The sequence below is a fragment of the Anser anser genome (assembly GCF_964211835.1).
Source record: "Anser anser genome assembly, chromosome: 18".
NCBI lineage: Eukaryota > Metazoa > Chordata > Aves > Anseriformes > Anatidae > Anser > Anser anser.
The window spans coordinates 22,450-47,297 of record NC_139739.1 but is presented as its reverse complement, the minus strand read 5'-3'; the positions used below and the strand labels follow the sequence as shown (position 1 = coordinate 47,297).

At 50.4% G+C, this 24,848-nt stretch overlaps 2 long non-coding RNA genes across 7 annotated transcripts; both read left to right on the top strand.

Annotated features, from left to right (window-relative positions):
* The first annotated feature begins 4,045 nt into the window (after nucleotides 1-4,045).
* Nucleotides 4,046-7,630, top strand: LOC310883759. Of its 2 annotated transcripts, XR_014573773.1 has the most exons (7): nucleotides 4,046-4,061; nucleotides 4,162-4,284; nucleotides 4,367-4,824; nucleotides 4,931-5,032; nucleotides 5,581-5,633; nucleotides 6,832-6,972; nucleotides 7,436-7,600. It is a non-coding gene; the product is annotated as an uncharacterized lncRNA (long non-coding RNA). The 2 variants fall into 2 exon arrangements; XR_014573772.1 differs by lacking the exons at nucleotides 4,046-4,061; nucleotides 4,162-4,284 and having other exon boundaries at nucleotides 4,322-4,824; nucleotides 7,436-7,630.
* A 4,708-nt stretch (nucleotides 7,631-12,338) lies between these two features.
* On the top strand, nucleotides 12,339-24,817 carry LOC310883761. 5 transcript variants are annotated; one of them, XR_014573778.1, is made up of 8 exons: nucleotides 14,180-14,610; nucleotides 14,697-14,759; nucleotides 16,575-16,898; nucleotides 19,643-19,698; nucleotides 19,861-19,911; nucleotides 20,041-20,100; nucleotides 20,199-20,248; nucleotides 23,572-24,817. It is a non-coding gene; the product is annotated as an uncharacterized lncRNA (long non-coding RNA). The 5 variants fall into 5 exon arrangements; XR_014573779.1 differs by having other exon boundaries at nucleotides 14,180-14,627; nucleotides 14,710-14,759; XR_014573780.1 differs by having other exon boundaries at nucleotides 14,180-14,627; nucleotides 14,710-14,763.
* Nucleotides 24,818-24,848: the final 31 nt, after the last annotated feature.

Genomic DNA, 24,848 nt, shown 5'->3' with positions numbered 1-24,848 from the left:
TAGTGAATTCACTGAGTGTGGCTTTGTATAACGACTTCCACGACCATAACATTTTTCTCCTTTGTCACAGATAGGAGGAAAACTCTTTAGAGAGAGATGGAGAAGGAATTAATTATACCTCTGCCTCATCCCATGAGACCAGAAGACGTGGAGTAACTGTAAGCTGCGATTCTCAGGAGACATACTAAGCATCTCTGGTTCCTTCTCGGCCTGCCCCCCTAAGGCCTTAGGGATGAGAAATCTTAGGCTTAATGTTTTTCTCTATGAAATACTGTCGTGTTAAGGGGCGTAGCTGACTAACTGTTACGGGTCTGGTCGGATTCGGGGTACTGAACTACCAGGGTCACGGATTCACCAATAACGTAGGACACCCTCGCTCTAGTTGTGTTCAATGAGAACTGTCACAGCTAGGAACAATGCAACGAAGGGCAGTTTATTACAGCAACAGGGACACAGGTTCTTTGGAATTGCCGGCGATAAATTCACTGTCCGCAAAAGCAAGCGAGCACACATGAAATACACGGGTACTCGTCCTGGCTATTAACGCATTAAAAGGCACAAAGGCTCTAGAGATTTCTGAGTTTCTACGGAGACGCCTGGTACAACCAAGCATTCAGATCTTACCCCACGACATCCCAGTGCGGGGGGAAGAGAGGCTCAGCCCGTCGACTGATCCCGGAAGTCAGAAAGGTATCCTTCGTGATGGTATCTTCCCTAACATCCCCTTTCACTTAAGCCAATTTACATTATCCACCAATCTGTTCTCTTTAGAGACCAGTGATAGGACCCGTGGGAATGGTGTCAACCTGCAGCAGGAGAGGTTCAGGCTAGACATCAGGAAGAGGTTCTTCACTGAGAGGGTTGTTGAGCACTGGAACAGTCTCCCCAGGGCGGTAGTCGCTTCACCAAGTCTGCCGGAGTTTAAGAAGCATTTGGACTGTGCACTTAGTCATATGGTCTGAATTTTTGGGTTGACCTGTGTGATGCCGGGAGTTGGGCTCGATGATCCTTGTGGATCCCTTCCAATTCGGGATATTCTATGACTCTGTGATTATCTTCTGTCCCTTTTAGGTGGAGCTTGAGTGACTCTAGTCAGGCATATCTTGGTTATGATTTGTAAAGTTTTCTTGCTTTCGTTTAAAGCTATAGGGGTCTGAGAAATTCAGAGCGTGTGCTCAGTGAGGGGCGGTCGCAGCTTGGAGGCATGGAGCTTTTGGGATGGAGGTGTGTTTTGGTATTATAGTGATGATATAATGAGCAAAAGTTCACTAGAGTACAACGTTCTGTCAAAACCATGACAGGTGGTTGGCTCAGGGTGTGAGAAACAAAGTTGTGTTTTTGCAGTAGAGAATTACTTTTCTGTATTCCAAGGTAATTGTGTAGTCATAATAAGGAGAAATGCTAAGTAGATAAGTGAAGGGAATGAGGACACAGACTCCAAAATAGTCGAGAAATGGAGACCCTTTATTGTTCCAATGCCAGATATTATATAGCTTTCTGAACCAGCTACATGCACTGCACGCAGCTAGCGTGCGTAGTTACAGACTTCTGATTAGTGCATTCCTTTTGATCATGCATAGCCCTCTATAGGCCCGTCCGAGCCTAGCAACTTCTTACTGGTTCCCACTTTCTCTTATTCTAGCCTGGTTACCACTCTATGCCTGTGAGTAACCTTCTTCTTAACCCTTAGTGCACCGCTGTATCAATCAGCTCCAGTTTATCACCGAATGGGTCACCTGTAGATAAGTGGACAGTAGAAGGCCTCACTGTTCCAAAATAAGGTAGAAGCTTGAGAAAAACAAGATGAGCAGTGTGAGAACAGTAAAACAAAGATCACAAAGTTCTCAAAACATAAGAAAGGAGAAATTAAAGGGTTGAAAAAACACAAAAATTGTACATACGTGGTATAGAGGAGCGTCGAGTAGCTTGTGAACCTGTAGTACTTAGCCAATGAGGAAACAGGGGAGGTGATCAGGCGTCGGGTAATAGGGAATAAAAGGTTATGATTTGTTTACTAAAATGCGTTCCTGATTGACAGGATGCCCGCCATTGCAATCACGAATAAAATAGCTTCACAGAAGATCCTGTCTGAAGAAAATTATTTGAGATTTTTCTCACAAGGATGGTAAACATGCAGCTTATCAGTCTTGGTGCGCATAAGAGCATCGGGTCACCGTCTCATCACAGAGCCTATCCGTGGTGTCTCCACTCTGCTCTACGCTCTGTACTGTTCCTTAGAGTCAGCACACCAAGTTCCCCTAGTGCAATAGCATGTAAAGTTGGAGGCCTAGGGAACACTTAGGTAGCGCAGCTACCCTCCACCCTGAAAGCTTTTTCAATGCTGCACATTTTCTTTAAAATGTGAATATTAGTTTAATTTGCCTAGTTACTTAAGGCAATTACTCCACAAGTACCAAAAGCGATATGGAGAAGCCTACTTCCAGCATCTCTGTTGGTAATAATAGCTTCATACTTGTGTGCTTATCCTCATGCCTTTTCCTTTCAAATACTGGAAAGGCAGAGACTGTTCAACAGAGTCATCTCTGATCCAAAAACCAAAACTCTGATTTCATCCCAAACTAATGCTGTCTGATGTCAGTAAAACTGCTATTACTCTCGGTCATCCTGGCTGTCGCAATTGTGCCTCTGTTGGACTCTCTGTCCAACCCCGTTGATCACCCCTGTCCCGCTCCCTGCCCCCCCGGTGGTTCTTCTGTCCCTCTGCCCTGCTGTCTGTCTGTCCACCCAGTTCCTCTCTTGCTGCTTGTATCCCACTTGTGCCCTTTTCCTTTTTCTTCCTCCTTCTGTGCCTCACAGCCCATTTCTGCAGGAGGCAGCTGTTCCCCAGGGCATGGATGCTGAGACGGACGGATGGACCTGCTGGATGCCTGAGCCCCGCAGCCCCCCAGGGGAAGGGGAGAATGTCTGGGCAGGGAGTTCTGCCGCAGTCTCCCTCCCAGGAGTCCTGCGTAAGAGTTTAATAAAGTTTGCTTTCTGGCTTGTGCTGCCCTCTGTGTTTGTGGACACTGTAAGTGGCTGTGGCCGTGCTGCTAGGTGCAGGTTCCTGGGTGTGGAGGGGGCAGGGGCTGGGGTGTTGGCCCCGTGTTTATTGTCCATGGGGGAGCCAATGGACACAGACAAGCGACCTGGGTGTGGGGGCCACCCTGCTGGGGAGGCTGCAGGCGGGGGGGGGGGGCAAGGGCAGCAATGGTGGGGGTAGGCCTGTGCTGTGTTTGCTCCCTGGGCCAGGTGTGCTGGGACTGGTCTGCGCAGAGGGAGTGATTGGCGAGCGTGACCTAGGCTGTGGCTGCTGCGGAGCAGCAGGTGAGGGAGGGCCTGGGCGTCCGTGGCAGAGGGGAGGGAAGGGTGTTGGGGCGGCTGGGTCCTGCGGGACCTGTGGCTGGGGTAGTAGGCGGCGGATCAGAAAGCACGGGTTTGACTCTGGGGCGGGGCGTCAGCTGGGTCAGGTGGCTGGGAGCGTCTTGCCCCACAGCATGCCGGGAGTTGTGGTCTTTGGGCTCCGGGCTTTTGATCGGCCACATTGGTTTCCAGAGCATGCTGCGAACTGTAGTTTCACGTTGCGGCTCAGCACGGGGCCTTTTAGGATGGGCAGTTACTTCCCCAGTGCCCGTGGAGCGGGATGCTTTTTCTTGCCGTTCTTGTGTGGTGTTCCACGCGGCTCCCGCCGCTTCCCTTAACGAGCAGACGGCCTGGGAAGCCGTGCCTGCCGTTCTGTTTCCGCCCATGCATGGAGCAGGGTGGCGCGGCGGCGCCTGGTGTCACCTGGTGGCCGAACAGCGAGCGGTGCTGTAGGCGAAGAGGCGCTGCGGTGACGCGTCGCTCTCTGCTCCCGCCTGCTGGCGAAAGGGAGGTACTGCAGACGGAGGAGATGCGCATGCGCCGTAGCAACTGCCAGGCTTCGTGCCCCGCAGCATGCCGGGAGTTGTGGTCTTTGGGTTTCGAGCTTCCTGCCGGCCATGTTGGTTTCCGTGGCATGCCGGGAAATGTAGTTTTTCACATTGCCGCTCAGCTTCCTAGTGGGTAAGGGCACGTTGCTCAGGGTAGTTACTTCCTCCCTGAGACGACATGTAAAAGTAATTCTTGAAAAAGTAATTCATGAAAAGTAATTCTTTTCCCATGTTTTGTTCATGATGTTTGTAGTGTGCCTTTTTACGTGTGTGTTTGGCCTGGAGCTGTCCTGCCTGGCAATTAGTGATGGTAGCTAACATGGTGGTCCAACAGTGCAATAATACATTGTCCTGACTCTTTTGGGAAAGACATCTGGTCTGTCTCTGGGCGAATACTCAAGCTCTGGGTGAGTACTTAAGGGCAGCTGGCACAGTCTTTTTTTCTTTTTTTCCAGCAGTAGGTAAACCTTAGGAGGAGCCGGTCAAAGGAAACAGCACTTTCTGGAACTGTCAAGTTCTTGTTCGGCAACTTGGTGATTGGTTTGATCTGCCTTTTCAGATGTAAAGGCAAGCGGACTGCTGTTTTGAAATGATAAAATTAAAAACATGAAGTTTGTCAAATGTGGCAGTGCCTGTTTGCAGTCTGTTTATTGCTTTTGCTAGTGGTAGGTAACACTTCTGAGGAATCGGTCGAATGAAAGAGCACCTTCTGGAACTGTGAAGCTCTGCGTTGGCAACTCGGTGACTGGCTTGACCTACTGTCCATTTCCAGAGGGAAGCGGAAAGCTGTTTTGAAGGGAAGCTGTTCTGAAATTAAAAAAGAAAAAAAATAATGGCGCTGCTCTATGGCACCTGGAGGACCACCGCTCTGCGTGACAGTTAAAAGAATGTGATTTGGAGATGGAGAGCAGCAGAGGTAAAGCAGCTGGGAAGAGAGGTATAAGTATTGCAGAGGTATTGCAGTAGGTAGGTAGGCTGTGGTTATGAGGTGCCTCAGGGTGTGCTTTGTCTTGTTTCTGCAGTTCCCTCGTGCAGCCGTGGAGAGGTGAATTCCCCATGTTGTGGAGTGGTGCAAAAAGGTGAGAGGGTTGTCAGCCCGGTCAGTTTCCTTCACCAAAGCTAAGGTAAGTCTTTCAGGAGAAACAGGCTGATTGCCTGTGCTGCACTCTGCACCCTGTTGACCTAAGCCAGACCAAAAACAGGGCTGCTGTTCCTCCTGCTCTCTTTATCTCTTCTCATGCACGGCCCCTCCCATTTTCCACATGATTAGGGCAGGCATTCTGCCTGGGCTGCTCTTTGGCGGTAGGGGCTTTGTTTTTCCTTCAGTCAGTTGCAGGGTTCTTTAGGTGGGTCAGAGCCTATGGACTGATGCATTTCAAATTGAGACCGGTAAGCCCATCTTTTTGAGGTAACTAGTAGGGTCTGTTAGAGCAAAGCTGCCAGGTGCCCCCCCACCTTGCAGGTGGCTGCCAAATGCCCCCCCCCCCCCCCCCCCCCCCGGCCTTGCAGGTGGCCACGTTTGAGCTTGGATCTACTTTCCAGGTACAGAGGCAAGTGGACTGCTCTTTTGAAATGATAAAATTAAATATAGGGTCACCTGTGGTGTTGAAGGGTGGGTGGTAATGCTGGCAGCTGAATGTTTATCTTTTGACCGTGTTTTCCTTTGTTCAAGCTGAAATGCAGTGCGCAATACAGGACGTTGCGACCTGAGCTACCTCAGGCAAGGTGAGCAATGAACAGAGGTAGCAGTTATTTTTGGGGTGCGGTTGTCACTGCAGTTAAGTTATTACAAAAAGTAGAATAAAAATCCATTTTGCCTTTTAGAGGTGCTCTAGGTGGCTTGAGAGCAGATGGAAACATCTGCCTCGGGGGTTAGGTGAGTGGGTGAAGTAAAAGAGTGGTTGAGAGTAACTGTCCTAGGGGTGCTGTGGCTTTTGCTGCTGTGGTTGCTTTCTCTTCTGCTTATCAGGTGCCACAGGCAAGGTGGGCTGTGATAGTCTTTAGAATAGGAGCAAAGCAGGTCACTGGAATGCTGTTTGGTTCCTGAGAAAGGTGTTGCAGAGGAAAAAGGTGGTCTGGCGTGGCAGATCCCGATGGTGGTCTTCTTCAGTAGGTGAAGCGGTGCCTGAAGCCCCATCCCGTGTAGCCTGAAATGGTGTGTCTGTGTTTGGGTTGGGGTTGCACCTTGGTGAGTGTAGGGATAGGATTTAAGCTGGTGCAGCAGAGGGCCAGGCTCCATTGTCCTGTAGTGTGTTTTGACCTATCAGCATAGCCTTTTGGTTTTCAGATAGCCTACTCAAGTACGTGATTTATGCTGCGAGTGATGTTATTACATGGAATTGATCTTTTTTTCTGGTGTGTAATCTGTTATGCTCCTAGATTTTTCTTCCTGTATAAAAGCAACGGTTTGAGCTGCTTGCAGTTGAAAAAAACTTCAGTTACTTGCTTGGTCATATTGTCCTTTCAATATTCAAAGCTGCAGCAAAAGCATGGGTACTGTTGCTTCTAGAAACACCCCAGTTCTCTTGTCTGCAGTCTGCATGCTATTGAGCTAGGCCAGAAAAAACAAACAAACAAACAAAAACATAGCTGCTGCTGCTTGTGCTCTCTTTCTACTTTCTTGTGCTTTGCCCCTCCCCTTTCCCAGGTGATTGGGTTTGGGTGCTGGGCGGGGCCAAATGGTATATGAGCCCCAGGTATGCCATTAGGGAGTTCATTGTGCCTGGGCTGCTCTTTGGGGTAAGTGCTTTGCTTTCCTTCAGTCAGTTGCAGGGTTCTTTGGGCAGGTTGGAGTCCATGGATTTCTAGATTTTAAGTGCTTGGAAATCACTTACTAGAGGGATATTTAGCAGAGGTTGCTGGCTCACTTGTTTTTGGGATGGTGGGATCCACTTGTGTTTTTGGGTTATATTTGAATCTCTAGACGTATGAAGGCACTTGCATAACTCTCCAGAGGACTAAAAAGAGCTTGATTACACACTACAAGAGGCTTGACCACGTAGGCGCAGTATTACCAAGAGACTGAGCAGGGTCGTATCAGAGTTACCTTTTTCATCTGTAAAGGGTAAGTCTGTGAATACCCCTGCTGGGGCTGCTGTGTGTGCATGGCTTTTTGGCATTTGTGGAGCTCAGTTGTTTTTTTTGTGTGTGTATGTTCTTTTTTTTTTTCTTTTGAGAGCCAAATAGTGTGTGTGCTGAGCGTGGTTGGCAGGAGGAGGTGGGGAATTGTCTGGCAGGGGAGCTGTTCAGGACTGGTAGGTTTGGTTTCTAGGAGTGTGCGGCATCCTTCCTGTGCGATGCTGCTGATTGTTGGGCAGGAATGTTCTAGCTCGTGTGTCTTAAACAATGTAGCTTGTGCAGTGTGTGTTGTGTGGCCTGGGCAGAGTTTGCCGCGGCGCTGTGAGCGAAGAATCTCAGTTCGAGCTGGTGAGCAGCTGAAGCAAAGGAGCTGGGAAGAGAGAGGTATTGCAGCAGGTACGCTGTGGCTGTGAGGTGCCTCAGGGTGTGCTTTTCTCTCGTCTCTGCAGGGCCTTCATGAAGTCTTGGACAGGGAAATGCCCGTGTCACAGAACAATGAGGGAAGGTGAGAGTTCTATCAGCCTGGTGATCCCTGATCTGAAGCGAAGGGAAGACATTCAGGTGTTTCCCTCTGAGGGTCTGAGGTGAGGCTGTTTGGGACAGAGGAGCAGTGTGGCAGGTGGAGGCTTGCAAGCACAGTGGTCATTTTGTCCTTCTGTGTTCCCAGGTGGCATGGGTGATGGTGGCCGTTCCTTTCGAGCTTGGGTCTAACTTGCAGGTACAGAGGCAAGTGGACTGCTGTTTTGAAACGAAAACATTAAATATGGGGTGACTTCTGTTGTTGAGGGATGGGTGCTAATGCTGTCAGCTGAATGTTTATCGTCTGACTGTGTTTTCCTTTGTTCAGGCTGAAACGCAGTGTGCAGTACAGGACGTCACGACCCGAGCTACCTCTGGAGTGACGCTGGTGAGTGACCAACAGAGGTAGCTGTTATTTTTGGGTTGTGGTTGTCACTGCAGTTTTTTTAACTATATCAAATAGAGTAAAATTCCAGTTTCTCTTTTAGAGGTGCACTAGGTGGCTTCAGAGAACGGGTGGAAGCATCTGCCATGTGGGGTAGGTAAGCGGCTGAGGTAAAGGAGGGGATGAGAGTAACTGTCCTGAGGGTGCAGTGTCTTTTATTGCTGTGGTTGCTTTCTCTTGTGCTTATCAGGTGCCACAGGCAAGGTGGGCTGTGATAGTCTTTGGAATAGGAGCAAAGCAGGTCACTGGAATGCTGTTTTGTTCCTGAGACAGGAGTTGTAGAGGAGAAAAGCTTTCAATAATCAAAGCTGAAGCAAAACAAAAATAAACTACAGCTGCTGCTTCTCCTCTTTCTCCTTTCTTGTGTTTTGCCCCTCCCCTTTCCCAGGTGATTGGCTTTGGGTTCCAGGGAGGGCCTAGTGGTCATTGAGTCACAGGCATCCCATCAGAGAGCTCATTCTGCTTGGGCTGCACTTTAGAGTAGATGCTTTGTTTTTCCTTCAGTGAGTTGGAGGTTTGTTTAGGTGGTTAAGAGTCTATGGACTGATGCGTTTCCAAGTAGAGACCGGTACGCCCATCTTTGTGAGGTAACAACTGGTAGGATCTGTTAGAGTAAACCAATCTAGTAATAGGTGCCTGCATTGCATGCAGCTCTTCTTCAGGTGAGTAATTGTTATAGCATGTTTACGGATAGGATGGCAGTGCTACTTTGTGTGTTTACTTTGTGGTTCTGGGTCCCTTATGATTTTTGCCGAATTGCGGGGCTTACTTGTGAGTCTTTGCCTGTATGTCAAATATTATACGTCAAATATTATCAAAGTTACAACCTTGGTGGCAAAGTGATGGAGCAGGGTTTAGGAGATAAGTATCATCGAAGCTCCCTGTGTAAGCATGTGTCTGAAAAGAGCAGCAGTAGGCGTGTAAGGGGTAGTCTTTTTCAGGGTTAGGGACAGTTTGTTATAGTTTTGGAGCTTTTGCCTGTGGTTTGTGTGGCTGTAGAGTCTTTAGACGTTGCAGCCTTCTAGATTTTCAGTGCTTGGAATTCAGGTAATAGAGGCGTGCTTAGGAGGTGTTGCCGGCTTACTCGTTTTTAAGAAATGGTGGGGTACGGTTCCTCGACCGCATAAGCACGGTAGTATTACCAAGAGACTGAGCAGGGTCCCCTTTTTCATCTGTAAAGGGTAAGTCTGTGATTGCTGCCATCTGGGCACATTTTCGTGCCCATCACTGCAGTTAGTGTACTACATCAATTAGAGTAAAATTCCAGTTTCTCTTTTGGAGGTGCTCTAGGTGGCTTCAGAGAATGGGTGCAAGCATCTGCCATGTGGGGTAGTTAAGCGGCTGAGGTAAAGGAGGGGATGAGAGTAACTGTCCTGAGGGTGCTGTGGCTTTTGCTGCTGTGGTTGCTTTCTCTTGTGCTTATCAGGTGCCAGAGGCAAGGCGGACTGTGGTAGTCTTTGGAAAAGGAGCAAAGCAGGTCACTGGAATGCTGTTTGGTTCCTGAGAAAGGTGTTGCAGAGGAAAAAGGTGGTCTGGCGTGGCAGCTCCTGATGGTGGTCTGCTTCAGTAGGTGAAGCGGTGCCTGAAGCCCCATGCTGTGGAGCCTGAGCACGCCTCGCTGAGGATGAAGCCTGCTTTCCAGCAGTTTCCAAAACTGTGTTGAGGCTGAAATGGTGTGTCTGTGTTTGGGTTGGGGTTGCACCTTGGTGAGTGTAGGGATAGGATTTAAGCTGGTGCAGCAGAGGGCCAGGCTCCATTGTCCTGTAGTGTGTTATGACCCATCAGCATAGCCTTTTGGTTTTCAGATAGCCTACTCAAGTACGTGAATTTTTCTGCGAGTGATGTTATTACATGGAATTGGTGTTTTTTTTTTTTGATGAGTGATCTGTTATGCTCCTAGATTTTTCTTTCTATGTAAAGAAAGGTTTGAGCTAATTCCAGCTGAAAAAAAATCAGTTGCTTGGTCGTATTGTCCTTTCAATATTCGAAGCTGCAGCAAAAGCATGGGGATTGTTGCTTCTAGAAACACCCCAGTTCTCTTGTCTGCAGTCTGCATGCTGTTGAGCTAAACCAGATTTAAAACAAACAAACAAACAACAACAACAAAAAAAAAACACAAAAAAAAAACCCACAGCTGCTGCTGCTTGTGCTCTTTCTACTTTCTTGTGCTTTGCCCCTCCCCTTTCCCAGGTGATTGGGTTTGGGTGCTGGGCTGGGCCAAATGGTATATGAGCCCCAGGTATGCCATTAGAGAGTTCATTGTGCCTGGGCTGCTCTTTGGGGTAAGTGCTTTGTTTTTCCTTCAGTCAGTTGCAGGGTTCTTTGGGCAGGTTGGAGTCTATGGATTTTTAGATTTTAAGTGCTTGGAAATCACTTACTAGAGGGATATTTAGCAGAGGTTGCTGGCTCACTTGTTTTTGGGATGGTGGGATCCACTTGTGTTTTTGGGTTATATTTGAATCTCTAGACGTATGAAGGCACTTGTGTAACTCTCCAGAGGACTAAAAAGAGCTTGATTACACACTACAAGAGGCTTGACCACGTAGGTGCAGTATTACTAAGAGACTGAGCAGGGTTGTATCAGAGTTACCTTTTTCATCTGTAAAGGGTAGGTCTGTGATCGGCGCCGCCCGGGCACATTTTGGCGCGGCGCCGCCCGGGCACATTTATCTTAGATTGAGCTAACGAGCAGCTGAAGTAAAGCAACTGGGAAGAGAGAGGTATTGCAGCAGGTACGCTGTGGCTGTGAGGTGCCTCAGGGTGTGCTTTTCTCTCGTCTCTGCAGGTGCTTGGTGCAGTCTTGGACAGGGAAATCCCCGTGTCACGGAGCAGTGAGGGAAGGCGAGCGTGTTGTCAGCCTGGTCGTCCCTTAACCGAAGTGAAGGGACGTGGGGGGTTTATGTGGCAAGGTTTTGGTAGCAGGGAGCTCTAGGGGTGGCTTCTGTGCGAAGAATCTAGAAGCTGCCCCATGTTAGGTAAGGGCCCCGCTGCTGAGCGGAGCCAATAAGTGATGTTGTTTGCGCGTCTGTGAGAGCATATTTAAGACAGGAAAAAAAAAAAAAAAACCACGCTGGTCCATGCAGCAGCTGGGAGAGCAAGAGGAGTGAGGAACAGCCTTGCAGGCGCCAAGGTCAGTGAAGAAGGAGGGGGAGAGGTACTCCAGGTGCCGGAGCAGAAGTCCCCTGCGGCCTGTGGCGAGGACCATGGTGAAGCAGGCTGTCCCCCTGCAGCCCACGGAGTACCACGGTGGAGCAGGGTTCCATGCTGCAGCTGGTGGAGGAGGCCACGGTGGAGCAGGTGGACCTGCACTGATGGAGGCTGCGGCCTGTGGAAGACCCTTGCCGGAGCAGATTCCGGGCCGGACCTGTAGACTGTGGAGAGGGGACCACGCAGGAGCAGGTGAGCTAGCAGGAGCTGCTGCCCGTGGGGGACCCAGGTTGGAGCAGTTTGCTCCTGAGGGATGGACCTACATCTGGAACAGTTCTGGAAGAGCTGCTGCCTGTGGGAAGGCCATGCCAGATCAGTTGACCAAGGACTGCATCCTGTGGGAGGAACCCCACAGCACAGGGGATGAGGGCGTCCGATAAGGAGTGGCGGCAAAGAAGCGCTATAGACTGACCATAAACACCGATCACCTGTACCGCTGGGGGGGAGAAGGTGGAAGAGGGTGGTTGGGGGGGAAGGTGCTTTTGGTTGCTTTCGTTTGTTTCTCGTTTCTCTACATTGTGTAGTAATAAGCAATAAATCTTTCTATCTTTCTATGCTGAGTGTGTTTTGCCTATCACGATATTTACTGTGTAATCTCCTCGTCCTTATCTCAACCCTTGAGCCCTTTTTCCTTGTATTTTCTCCCTGTCCTTCTCTGAGGAGGGAGAGTGAGAGAGCGGTTTTGGTGGAGCTCGGTCGCCTACCCCTGTAAAACCACCACAGGGGAAGACGTTCAGGTGTTTCCCTCTGAGGGTCTGAGGTGAGGCTGGCTGGGACAGAGGAGCAGTGTGGCAGGTGGTCGCTTGCAAGCACAGTGGTCATTTTGTCCTTCTGTGTTCCCAGGTGGCATGGGTGATGGTGGCCGTTCCTTACGAGCTTGGGTCTAACTTGCAGGTACAGAGGCAAGTGGACTGTTGTTTTGAAATGAAAACATTAAATATGGGGTGACTTCTGTTGTTGAGGGATGGGTGCTAATGCTGTCAGCTGAATGTTTATCTTCTGACTGTGTTTTCCTTTGTTCAGGCTGAAACGCAGTGTGCAGTACAGGACGTCACGACCCGAGCTACCTCTGGAGTGACGCTGGTGAGTGACCAACAGAGGTAGCTGTTATTTTTGGGGTGCGGTTGTCGCTGCAGTTTTTTTAACTACATCAAATAGAGTAAAATTCCAGTTTCTCTTTTAGAGGTGCTCTAGGTAGCTTCAGAGAACGGGTGGAAGCATCTGCCATGTGGGGTAGGTAAGTGGCTGAGGTAAAGGAGGGGATGAGAGTAACTGTCCTGAGGGTGCAGTGTCTTTTATTGCTGTGGTTGCTTTCTCTTCTGCTTATCAGGTGCTACAGGCAAGGTGGGCTGTGATAGTCTTTGGAATAGGAGCAAAGCAGGTCACTGGAATGCTGTTTGGTTCCTGAGAAAGGTGTTTCAGAGGAAAAAGGTCGTCTGGCGTGGCAGCTCCTGATGGTGGTCTTCTTCAGTAGGTGAAGCGGTGCCTGAAGCCCCATGCCGTGGAGCCTGAGCACGCCTCGCTGAGGATGAAGCCTGCTTTCCAGCAGTTTCCAAAACTGTGTTGAGGCTGAAATGGTGTGTCTGTGTTTGGGCTGGGGTTGCACCTTGGTGAGTGTAGGGATGAGTTTTAAGTTGGTGCAGCAGAGGGCCAGGCTCCATTGTCCTGTAGTGTGTTTTGACCCATCAGCATAGCCTTTTGGTTTTCAGATAGCCTACTCAAGTACGTGATTTTTCCTGCGACTGATGTTATTACATGGAATTGATTTTTTTTTGGCATGTAATCTGTTATGCTCCCAGATTTTTCTTTCTATATAAATAAAGGTTTGAGCTAATTCTAGGTGAAAAAATTTCAGTTACTTGCTTGGTCATATTGTCCTTTCAATATTCAAAGCTGCAGCAAAAGCATGGGGATTGTTGCTTCTAGAATCACCCCAGTTCTCTTGTCTGCAGTCTGCATGCTATTGAGCTAAACCAGATTAAAGAAAAAAAAAAGAAAAACAAAAAACAAACAAACAAAATACAAAACTAAAAAAAACCACCAAAAAAAACCCCACAGCTGCTGTGCTGCTTGTGCTCTTTTTACTTTCTTGTGCTTTGCCCCTCCCCTTACCAGGTGATTGGGTTTGGGTGCTGGGCGGGGCCAAATGGTATATGAGCCCCAGGTATGCCATTAGGGAGTTCATTGTGCCTGGGCTGCTCTTTGGGGTAAGTGCTTTGTTTTTCCTTCAGTCAGTTGCAGGGTTCTTTGGGCAGGTTGGAGTCCATGGATTTCTAGATTTTAAGTGCTTGGAAATCACTTACTAGAGGGATATTTAGCAGAGGTTGCTGGCTCACTTGTTTTTGGGATGGTGGGATCCACTTGTGTTTTTGGGTTATATTTGAATCTCTAGACGTATGAAGGCACTTGTGTAACTCTCCAGAGGACTAAAAAGAGCTTGATTACACACTGCAAGAGGCTTGACCACATAGGCGCAGTATTACCAAGAGACTGAGCAGGGTCGTATCAGAGTTACCTTTTTCATCTGTAAAGGGTAAGTCTGTGAATACCCCTGCTGGGGCTGCTGTGTGTGCATGGCTTTTTGGCATTTGTGGAGCTCAGTAGTTTTTTTTGTGTGTGTATGTTATTACTTTTTTTTTTTTAAGGCCAAGTAGTGTGTGTGCTGAGCGTGGTTGGCAGGAGGAGGTGGGGAATTGTCTGGCAGGGGAGCTGTTCAGGACTGGTAGGTTTGGTTTCTAGGAGCGTGCGGCATCCTTCCTGTGCGATGCCACTGGTTGTTGGGCAGGAATGTTCCAGCTCGTGTGTCTTAAACAACGTAGCTTGTGCAGTGTGTGTTGTGTGGCCCGGGCAGAGTTTGCCGCGGCGCTGTGAGCGAAGAATCTCAGTTTGAGCTGGTGAGCAGCTGAAGCAAAGGAGCTGGGAAGAGAGAGGTATTGCAGCAGGTACGCTGTGGCTGTGAGGTGCCTCAGGGTGTGCTTTTCTCTTGTCTCTGCAGGGGCTTCGTGCAGTCTTGGACAGGGAAATCCCCGTGTCACGGAGCAGTGAGGGAAGGTGAGAGTTCCATCAGCCTGGTGATCCCTGATCTGAAGCAAAGGGAAGACATTCAGGTGTTTCCCTCTGAGGGTCTGAGGTGAGGCTGTTTGGGACAGAGGAGCAGTGTGGCAGGTGGAGGCTTGCAAGCACAGTGGTCATTTTGTCCTTCTGTGTTCCCAGGTGGCATGGGTGATGGTGGCCGTTCCTTTCGAGCTTGGGTCTAACTTGCAGGTACAGAGGCAAGTGGACTGCTGTTTTGAAACGAAAACATTAAATATGGGGTGACTTCTGTTGTTGAGGGATGGGTGCTAATGCTGTCAGCTGAATGTTTGTCTTCTGATTGTGTTTTCCTTTGTTCAGGCTGAAACGCAGTGTGCAGTACAGGACGTCACGACCCGAGCTACCTCTGGAGTGACGCTGGTGAGTGATGAACAGAGGTAGGTGTTATTTTTGCGGTGTGGTTGTCGCTGCACTTACTTTACTACATCAAATAGAGTAAATTCCAGTTTTCTCTTTTAGAGGTGCTCTAGGTAGCTTCAGAGAACGGGTGGAAGCATCTGCCGTGTGGGGTAGGTAAGCGGCTGAGGTAAAGGAGGGGATGAGAGTAACTGTCCTGAGGGTGCAGTGGCTTTTATTGCTGTGGTTGCTTTCTCTTCTGCTTATCAGGTGCCCCAGGGAAGGTAGTAAACCTTCCCGTTAGTAAATGGGAAAACTTTTGAGATAGTGGAATCTGGACCTTTGAGTCCTAGCTGGTACACCCAAACTTGCGAGCTATATGCCATATTGCGGGCCCTAAAATTGCTGAAAAATAAAAGCGGTACAATATATACAGATTCAAAATATGCTTATGGGGTAGTACATACATTTGGTAAAATATGGGAAGGGGGCTCATCAATTCACAAGGAAAGGGTTTAATACATCAGGAATTGATTACCCAGGTTTTACAAGCTATCAGAGAGTCCAAAGAAATTGCCGTAGTACATATAAAAGGGCATCAAAAAGGCCTCACCCCTCAGGTTAGGGGTAATAATCTAGCAGATCAGGAGGCAAAAAGGGCAGCATTAATGAGTAGAAGAATTATAAGAACGAAGGAAGATTGCCCAGACTGTGGGAAATAATACTTATACTTAATAGTTAATATATAATAATTAATATAATAATTAATAACATAATATATAATAATGCTTAATATAATACTTAATACTGTGGGAAAGACTTAAAGGAATTTCCATGTTATGATTGCTGGAGTGAATGGGGAGTTGATGGGATTGAATGCAATTGTTCTGAGGAAGAAAGCCCGCCTTATAAAAACTGCTACAAGTGCAGGCCGACTAACTCCCTGTGGTCGAATGGACCCATTCCCCTCCCCTTACTCTGTTTCACTATTACAGAAGAAGACAAGATGACACAAATGGGGGTTCCAAAAAAAAAAAAACAAACGATAAAGGGAAATGGGTACTGCCTGATGGACGGGAAGTGTTACCAAAATCAGTAGCTATGAGGGTGCTACGGAGATTTCATGAACAGACGCACTGGGGTACTCAGGTGTTGGTGGATCAATTTGCCACATATTATATGTGTATAGGGATTTATAATATAGCAAAGAGGATCGTAAATGATTGCGTAACTTGTCGGAGGGTAAATGCTCAACACATGAGAAAAAGGGTCCCAGGAGGAGGACGAGAATTGGCACATCGACCTTTTGCAAAGATTCAATTAGATTTTACTGAACTTCCGAAAACGGGGCGATATAGATACTTATTAGTTATTGTAGGCCACCTCACAAACTTTGTTGAAGCATTCCCTACGGCAAGGGCCACAGCTCAAACCATGGTAAAGATATTATTAGAAAGCATCATACCCAGATACAGGGTAATAGAAGCAATTGACTCTGATCGAGGCCCACACTTTGTGTCAAAGGTATCCCGAGACACGATGAAGGCTCTGGGAATTAAATGGGAATATCACACTCCCTGGCATCCTCAGAGTTCGGGAAAGGTAGAACGAATGAATGGTGAAATTAAAAAGCAACTAACAAAGCTTATGATAGAGACTAAGACCTCCTGGGTGAAATGTTTACCGCTTGCACTATTGAATATCCGGACATAGCCCCGAGCCGATGTCGGAATCTCACCTTTTGAAAGGCTGTATGGTATGCCTTATGATTTAGAGATGCCATCTGATCCCCAGGTACAGGATATCCAATTAAAACCTTATTTAATACAGCTTATGAACCGACGGAGGGAGTTGCAAGCGAAAGGCTTGGTGGCTAGATATAGCAATCCATAGGATACCACCTGGAGATAGGGTTCTAATTAAGACATGGAAAGAAATGTCTTTAACACCACGGTGGGGAGGCCCCTATGTTGTTTTACTTATCACAGAGACGGCTATCCGGACGGCTGAGAAGGGGTGAACGCATGCCAGTGGCGTGAAAGGACCGATCCAGAAAAGCGAATGGGAAGCGGTCGCAGGCCCTGATGACTTAAAGCTCATGTTGAAACGAACTCGATAAGTATGGTCTAACTGTCTATGTATCGTAAAAAGGAGGAGAGGGGACCCTGTTTGATCAGAAAAAGGTCGCGGTTACCTGAGAAACTCCCCTGAAGAACACTGCTGCTGCCGAGAAGAACCTGCACCTTGTAGTTCGCTGCAACCGAACCGACAAGCGAGGCAGAGAGTGAAACGGTGGGGAATTACGTGGCCAGGTAAAGAACTCTGGAAAATGGGCCCTAGCCATTTTTTTTTTTTGCGATACATAGTAATGGGTACGATTGTTTACACTGTTCCTGGGTCTGCGCACCCTCACAAACCTTTTAAATGGAGCCTGATTAGATGGGAAGATCACCATGTTGTTCAGCAGATAACTACTGCTGGGGGACTGATAGGGGAGGCATCATCTATATAAAGAAGGAAGAGACGAAGAGTCCCCAACGGGTGGGACGAAATCAGAAACTGTCGGGGAGTGTTTTGAGGATTCAGCCTACACAAGCTTTTAGAATGCTAACTCCTTGTTGTGGTTTAACCTGGCTGGCAGCTAAACACCACACAGCCGTTCGCTCACCCTCCCCCCTCCCTCTCTGGGATGGGGGAGAGAAATGGGAAAGTGAAGCCGGTGAGTTGAGATAAAGACAGTTTATTAAGACAGGAATATAATAATAACAATAATAATAATAGTGATAATGATAATAGTATTAATAATAATAATGTGTAAGAAACAAGTGATGCACAATGCAATTGCTCACCACCCGCTGACCGATGCCCAGCCTATCCCCGAGCAGCCAGCCCCCCACCCCCGCCAGCCACCCCTATATATTGTTTAGCATGATGTCAGATGGTATGGAATACCCCTTTGGCCAGTTGGGGTCAGCTGTCCTGGGTCTGTCCCCTCCCAGCTCCTGCTGCACCCCTAGCCTGCTCGCTGGCAGGACAGAGCGAGAAGCCGAAAAGTCCTTGGCCTGGTGTAAACACTGCTCTGCAACAATTAAAACATCAGCATGTTATCAGCGCTCTTCTCATCCTAATCCAAAACATAGCACCCTACCAGCTACTATGAGGAAAAATTAACTCTGTCCTAACTGGAACCAGGACACTCCTAATAGCCCTAAACCACTGGAGGTTGCTAATAAATCAGTAAACCCGGAGTACGGGATTAGAGATGAAGGGGTGACCGGGAATAACATATGGAGAATCGTGAATGCTAGTTATCAGTTGTTGAATCAAACAAATCCAGATGTGCCTAGACCTTGCTGGTTATGTCTTGATATAAGGCCCCCATATTACGACGCCATTGGGGATCTGGGAGAGACCACCCGTTCAAACGAAACCGATCCCCCTCAATGCAATTGGGGAAGGGATGTAGCAATAACGTTAACGGAAGTAACTGGGAATGGCAGATGCGTAGGCACGGTCCCTGGTGAGAAGTTCCATCTATGCAATATTACAGAAAATGTTACACAATTAGACAAAGAAAAATGGTTAATACCAGCAGATAACACCAGATGGGTATGTTCGTCTCTGGGGGTGACTCCATGTTATCTTTGAAATTGTTCAACTCGTCTCATGATTTCTGTGTACAGGTAGTAATTATCCCAAGGATTCTTTACCATTCTGAGGAGTATATGTACATCCAACATGCTATGGCAAAAAACCACTTAAGGAAGAGAGAGCCTATTACGGCTCATACTTTAGCCACTCTGATGATTCTGGGGGCTGCAGGAGCCGGAACTGGAATTACCTCTCTGGTAAAACAAAGCCAAGAATTTACCTCGTTACGCATTGCTGTAGATGAGGATTTGGCCCGTATCGAGCAATCTATATAAGCTTTAGAGAAATCTGTGCGATCCTTATCTGAAGTAGTACTACAAAATCGTAGGGGATTAGATCTGATTTTTCTACAATAAGGAGCATTGTGTGCAGCCCTACGAGAGGAGTGTTGTGTATATGCTGATCATACTGGAGTGGTGAGGGATACAATGACTAAATTGAGAGAAGGGCTAGAAAAACGAAAAAGGGAGAATGAAGCCCACCGAAACTGGTACGAATCCTGGTTTAATTACTCACCTTGGCTCACTACACTGCTATCAGCTATAGCAGGACCTTTGTTGCTGCTCATATTTACACTAACTTTTGGACCACGTATATTCAATCAAATAATCACAATTGTAAAAAACCGATTAGAGGCAGCTCAACTTATGCTTGTGTGTGCGAAATATGAATCTCTTGAACAGGAGGAGGATGACGCAGCAACTTTAATATTGAGCAAACAAGTGCTTCAAAAATTCATCAATGAACAAAATATGTTAGAAAAAGAAAAAGGAGGGATTGTGATAAATTAGCAGGTGTTTGTTCATTGTCTTTAAAAAGAATTCAGAGAATCTGCTGAGAAGACAAGGTTTTGCAATTTACGACCTTGTTGAGGGGGAAGACTAAGCAAGTAGATAGTGGGGAGGGGGTGTTGGATAAACGTCCTTGGTAAAACTAAGACTCTGTGAAATACTGTTTGCTGCTTTACTACCCTTGAACACGAGCACAACGCATGATCATTGAAAGAAACAGAACGAACTGCACAGCTTCAGAAGATTCAACAAGTCCTGACAAGCCGAGCTTGGATGCTATAAAACGGCGACACTGAAAAGGGAAAGTTGCGTGCTGTGATGGAGCGGAGACTCCCCAGCCGCCCAGCGCTGTTTTGCTTGTACCTGCTTACTTAATAAATAAATTATCTTCGATAGACCAGAAAATTGCGTGGTCTCGCTTATAACTAAACAATGTAGCTTGTGCCGTGTGTGTTGTGTGGCCCGGGCAGAGTTTGCCGCGGCGCTGTGAGCGAAGAATCTCAGTTCGAGCTGGTGAGCAGCTGAAGTAAAGGAGCTGGGAAGAGAGAGGTATTGCAGCAGGTACGCTGTGGCTGTGAGGTGCCTCAGGGTGTGCTTTTCTCTCGTCTCTGCAGGGGCTTCATGCAGTCTTGGACAGGGAAATGCCCGTGTCACAGAACAATGAGGGAAGGTGAGAGTTCTATCAGCCTGGTGATCCCTGATCTGAAGCAAAGGGAAGACATTCAGGTGTTTCCCTCTGAGGGTCTGAGGTGAGGCTGTTTGGGACAGAGGAGCAGAGTGGCAGGTGGAGGCTTGCAAGCACAGTGGTCATTTTGTCCTTCTGTGTTCCCAGGTGGCATGGGTGATGGTGGCCGTTCCTTTCGAGCTTGGATCTAACTTGCAGGTACAGAGGCAAGTGGACTGCTGTTTTGAAACGAAAACATTAAATATGGGGTGACTTCTGTTGTTGAGGGATGGGTGCTAATGCTGTCAGCTGAATGTTTATCGTCTGACTGTGTTTTCCTTTGTTCAGGCTGAAACGCAGTGTGCAGTACAGGACGTCACGACCCGAGCTACCTCTGGAGTGACGCTGGTGAGTGATGAACAGAGGTAGGTGTTATTTTTGGGGTGCGGTTGTCGCTGCACTTATTTTACTACATCAAATAGAGTAAATTCCAGTTTCTCTTTTAGAGGTGCTGTAGGTAGCTTCAGAGAACGGGTGGAAGCATCTGCCATGTGGGGTAGGTAAGCGGCTGAGGTAAAGGAGGGGATGAGAGTAACTGTCCTGAGGGTGCTGTGGCTTTTATTGCTGTGGTTGCTTTCTCTTGTGCTTATCAGGTGCCACAGGCAAGGTGGGCTGTGATAGTCTTTAGAATAGGAGCGAAGCAGGTCACTGGAATGCTGTTTGGTTCCTGAGAAAGGTGTTTCAGAGGAAAAAGGTCGTCTGGCGTGGCAGCTCCTGATGGTGGTCTTCTTCAGTAGGTGAAGCGGTGCCTGAAGCCCCATGCCGTGTAGCCTGAGCACGCCTCGCTGAGGTTGAAGCCTGCTTTCCAGCAGTTTCCAAAACTGTGTTGAGGCTGAAATGGTGTGTCTGTGTTTGGGCTGGGGTTGCACCTTGGTGAGTGTAGGGATGAGTTTTAAGTTGGTGCAGCAGAGGGCCAGGCTCCATTGTCCTGTAGTGTGTTTTGACCCATCAGCATAGCCTTTTGGTTTTCAGATAGCCTACTCAAGTACGTGATTTTTCCTGCGACTGATGTTATTACATGGAATTGATTTTTTTTGGCATGTAATCTGTTATGCTCCCAGATTTTTCTTTCTATATAAATAAAGGTTTGAGCTAATTCTAGGTGAAAAAATTTCAGTTACTTGCTTGGTCATATTGTCCTTTCAATATTCAAAGCTGCAGCAAAAGCATGGGGATTGTTGCTTCTAGAATCACCCCAGTTCTCTTGTCTGCAGTCTGCATGCAATTGAGCTAAACCAGATTAAAGAAAAAAAAAAAGAACAACAAAAACAAACAAACAAAATACAAAACTAAAAAAACCACCAAAAAAAACCCCACAGCTGCTGTGCTGCTTGTGCTCTTTTTACTTTCTTGTGCTTTACCACCTCCCCTTTCCCAGGTGATTGGGTTTGGGTGCTGGGCGGGGCCAAATGGTATATGAGCCCCAGGTATGCCATTAGAGAGTTCATTGTGCCTGGGCTCCTCTTTAGGGTAAGTGCTTTGTTTTTCCTTCAGTCAGTTGCAGGGTTCTTTGGGCAGGTTGGAGTCTATGGATTTTTAGATTTTAAGTGCTTGGAAATCACTTACTAGAGGGATATTTAGCAGAGGTTGCTGGCTCACTTGTTTTTGGGATGGTGGGATCCACTTGTGTTTTTGGGTTATATTTGAATCTCTAGACGTATGAAGGCACTTGTGTAACTCTCCAGAGGACTAAAAAGAGCTTGATTACACACTACAAGAGGCTTGACCACGTAGGCGCAGTATTACTAAGAGACTGAGCAGGGTGGTATCAAAGTTACCTTTTTCATCTGTAAAGGGTAGGTCTGTGATCGGCGCCGCCCGGGCACATTTTGGCGCGGCGCCGCCCGGGCACATTTTGGCGCGGCGCCGCCCGGGCACATTTTGGCGCGGCGCCGCCCGGGCACATTTTGGCGCGGCGCCGCCCGGGCACATTTTGGCGCGGCGCCGCCCGGGCACATTTTGGCGCGGCGCCGCCCGGGCACATTTTGGCGCGGCGCCGCCCGGGCACATTTTGGCGCGGCGCCGCCCGGGCACATTTTGGCGCGGCGCCGCCCGGGCACATTTTGGCGCGGCGCCGCCCGGGCACATTTTGGCGCGGCGCCGCCCGGGCACATTTTGGCGCGGCGCCGCCCGGGCACATTTTGGCGCGGCGCCGCCCGGGCACATTTTGGCGCGGCGCCGCCCGGGCACATTTTGGCGCGGCGCCGCCCGGGCACATTTTGGCGCGGCGCCGCCCGGGCACATTTTGGCGCGGCGCCGCCCGGGCACATTTTGGCGCGGCGCCGCCCGGGCACATTTTGGCGCGGCGCCGCCCGGGCACATTTTGGCGCGGCGCCGCCCGGGCACATTTTGGCGCGGCGCCGCCCGGGCACATTTTGGCGCGGCGCCGCCCGGGCACATTTTGGCGCGGCGCCGCCCGGGCACATTTTGGCGCGGCGCCGCCCGGGCACATTTTGGCGCGGCGCCGCCCGGGCACATTTTGGCGCGGCGCCGCCCGGGCACATTTTGGCGCGGCGCCGCCCGGGCACATTTTGGCGCGGCGCCGCCCGGGCACATTTTGGCGCGGCGCCGCCCGGGCACATTTTGGCGCGGCGCCGCCCGGGCACATTTTGGCGCGGCGCCGCCCGGGCACATTTTGGCGCGGCGCCGCCCGGGCACATTTTGGCGCGGCGCCGCCCGGGCACATTTTGGCGCGGCGCCGCCCGGGCACATTTTGGCGCGGCGCCGCCCGGGCACATTTTGGCGCGGCGCCGCCCGGGCACATTTTGGCGCGGCGCCGCCCGGGCACATTTTGGCGCGGCGCCGCCCGGGCACATTTTGGCGCGGCGCCGCCCGGGCACATTTTGGCGCGGCGCCGCCCGGGCACATTTTGGCGCGGCGCCGCCCGGGCACATTTTGGCGCGGCGCCGCCCGGGCACATTTTGGCGCGGCGCCGCCCGGGCACATTTTGGCGCGGCGCCGCCCGGGCACATTTTGGCGCGGCGCCGCCCGGGCACATTTTGGCGCGGCGCCGCCCGGGCACATTTTGGCGCGGCGCCGCCCGGGCACATTTTGGCGCGGCGCCGCCCGGGCACATTTTGGCGCGGCGCCGCCCGGGCACATTTTGGCGCGGCGCCGCCCGGGCACATTTTGGCGCGGCGCCGCCCGGGCACATTTTGGCGCGGCGCCGCCCGGGCACATTTTGGCGCGGCGCCGCCCGGGCACATTTTGGCGCGGCGCCGCCCGGGCACATTTTGGCGCGGCGCCGCCCGGGCACATTTTGGCGCGGCGCCGCCCGGGCACATTTTGGCGCGGCGCCGCCCGGGCACATTTTGGCGCGGCGCCGCCCGGGCACATTTTGGCGCGGCGCCGCCCGGGCACATTTTGGCGCGGCGCCGCCCGGGCACATTTTGGCGCGGCGCCGCCCGGGCACATTTTGGCGCGGCGCCGCCCGGGCACATTTTGGCGCGGCGCCGCCCGGGCACATTTTGGCGCGGCGCCGCCCGGGCACATTTTGGCGCGGCGCCGCCCGGGCACATTTTGGCGCGGCGCCGCCCGGGCACATTTTGGCGCGGCGCCGCCCGGGCACATTTTGGCGCGGCGCCGCCCGGGCACATTTTGGCGCGGCGCCGCCCGGGCACATTTTGGCGCGGCGCCGCCCGGGCACATTTTGGCGCGGCGCCGCCCGGGCACATTTTGGCGCGGCGCCGCCCGGGCACATTTATCTTAGATTGAGCTAACGAGCAGCTGAAGTAAAGCAACTGGGAAGAGAGAGGTATTGCAGCAGGTACGCTGTGGCTGTGAGGTGCCTCAGGGTGTGCTTTTCTCTCGTCTCTGCAGGTGTTTGGTGCAGTCTTGGACAGGGAAATCCCCGTGTCACGGAGCAGTGAGGGAAGGCGAGCGTGTTGTCAGCCTGGTCGTCCCTTAACCGAAGTGAAGGGACGTGGGGGGTTTATGTGGCAAGGTTTTGGTAGCAGGGAGCTCTAGGGGTGGCTTCTGTGCGAAGAATCTAGAAGCTGCCCCATGTTAGGTAAGGGCCCCGCTGCTGAGCGGAGCCAATAAGTGATGTTGTTTGCGCGTCTGTGAGAGCATATTTAAGACAGGAAAAAAAAAAAAAAAACACGCTGGTCCATGCAGCAGCTGGGAGAGCAAGAGGAGTGAGGAACAGCCTTGCAGGCGCCAAGGTCAGTGAAGAAGGAGGGGGAGAGGTACTCCAGGTGCCGGAGCAGAAGTCCCCTGCGGCCTGTGGCGAGGACCATGGTGAAGCAGGCTGTCCCCCTGCAGCCCACGGAGTACCACGGTGGAGCAGGGTTCCATGCTGCAGCTGGTGGAGGAGGCCACGGTGGAGCAGGTGGACCTGCACTGATGGAGGCTGCGGCCTGTGGAAGACCCTTGCCGGAGCAGATTCCGGGCCGGACCTGTAGACCGTGGAGAGGGGACCACGCAGGAGCAGGTGAGCTGGCAGGAGCTGCTGCCCGTGGGGGACCCAGGTTGGAGCAGTTTGCTCCTGAGGGATGGACCCCGTGGCATGGACCTACATCTGGAACAGTTCTGGAAGAGCTGCTGCCTGTGGGAAGGCCATGCCAGATCAGTTGACCAAGGACTGCATCCTGTGGGAGGAACCCCACAGCACAGGGGATGAGGGCGTCCGAGAAGGAGTGGCGGCAAAGAAGCGCTATAGACTGACCATAAACACCGATCACCTGTACCGCTGGGGGGGAGAAGGTGGAAGAGGGTGGTTGGGGGGGAAGGTGCTTTTGGTTGCTTTCGTTTGTTTCTCGTTTCTCTACATTGTGTAGTAATAAGCAATAAATCTTTCTATCTTTCTATGCTGAGTGTGTTTTGCCTATCACGATATTTACTGTGTAATCTCCTCGTCCTTATCTCAACCCTTGAGCCCTTTTTCCTTGTATTTTCTCCCTGTCCTTCTCTGAGGAGGGAGAGTGAGAGAGCGGTTTTGGTGGAGCTCGGTCGCCTACCCCTGTAAAACCACCACAGGGGAAGACGTTCAGGTGTTTCCCTCTGAGGGTCTGAGGTGAGGCTGGCTGGGACAGAGGAGCAGTGTGGCAGGTGGTCGCTTGCAAGCACAGTGGTCATTTTGTCCTTCTGTGTTCCCA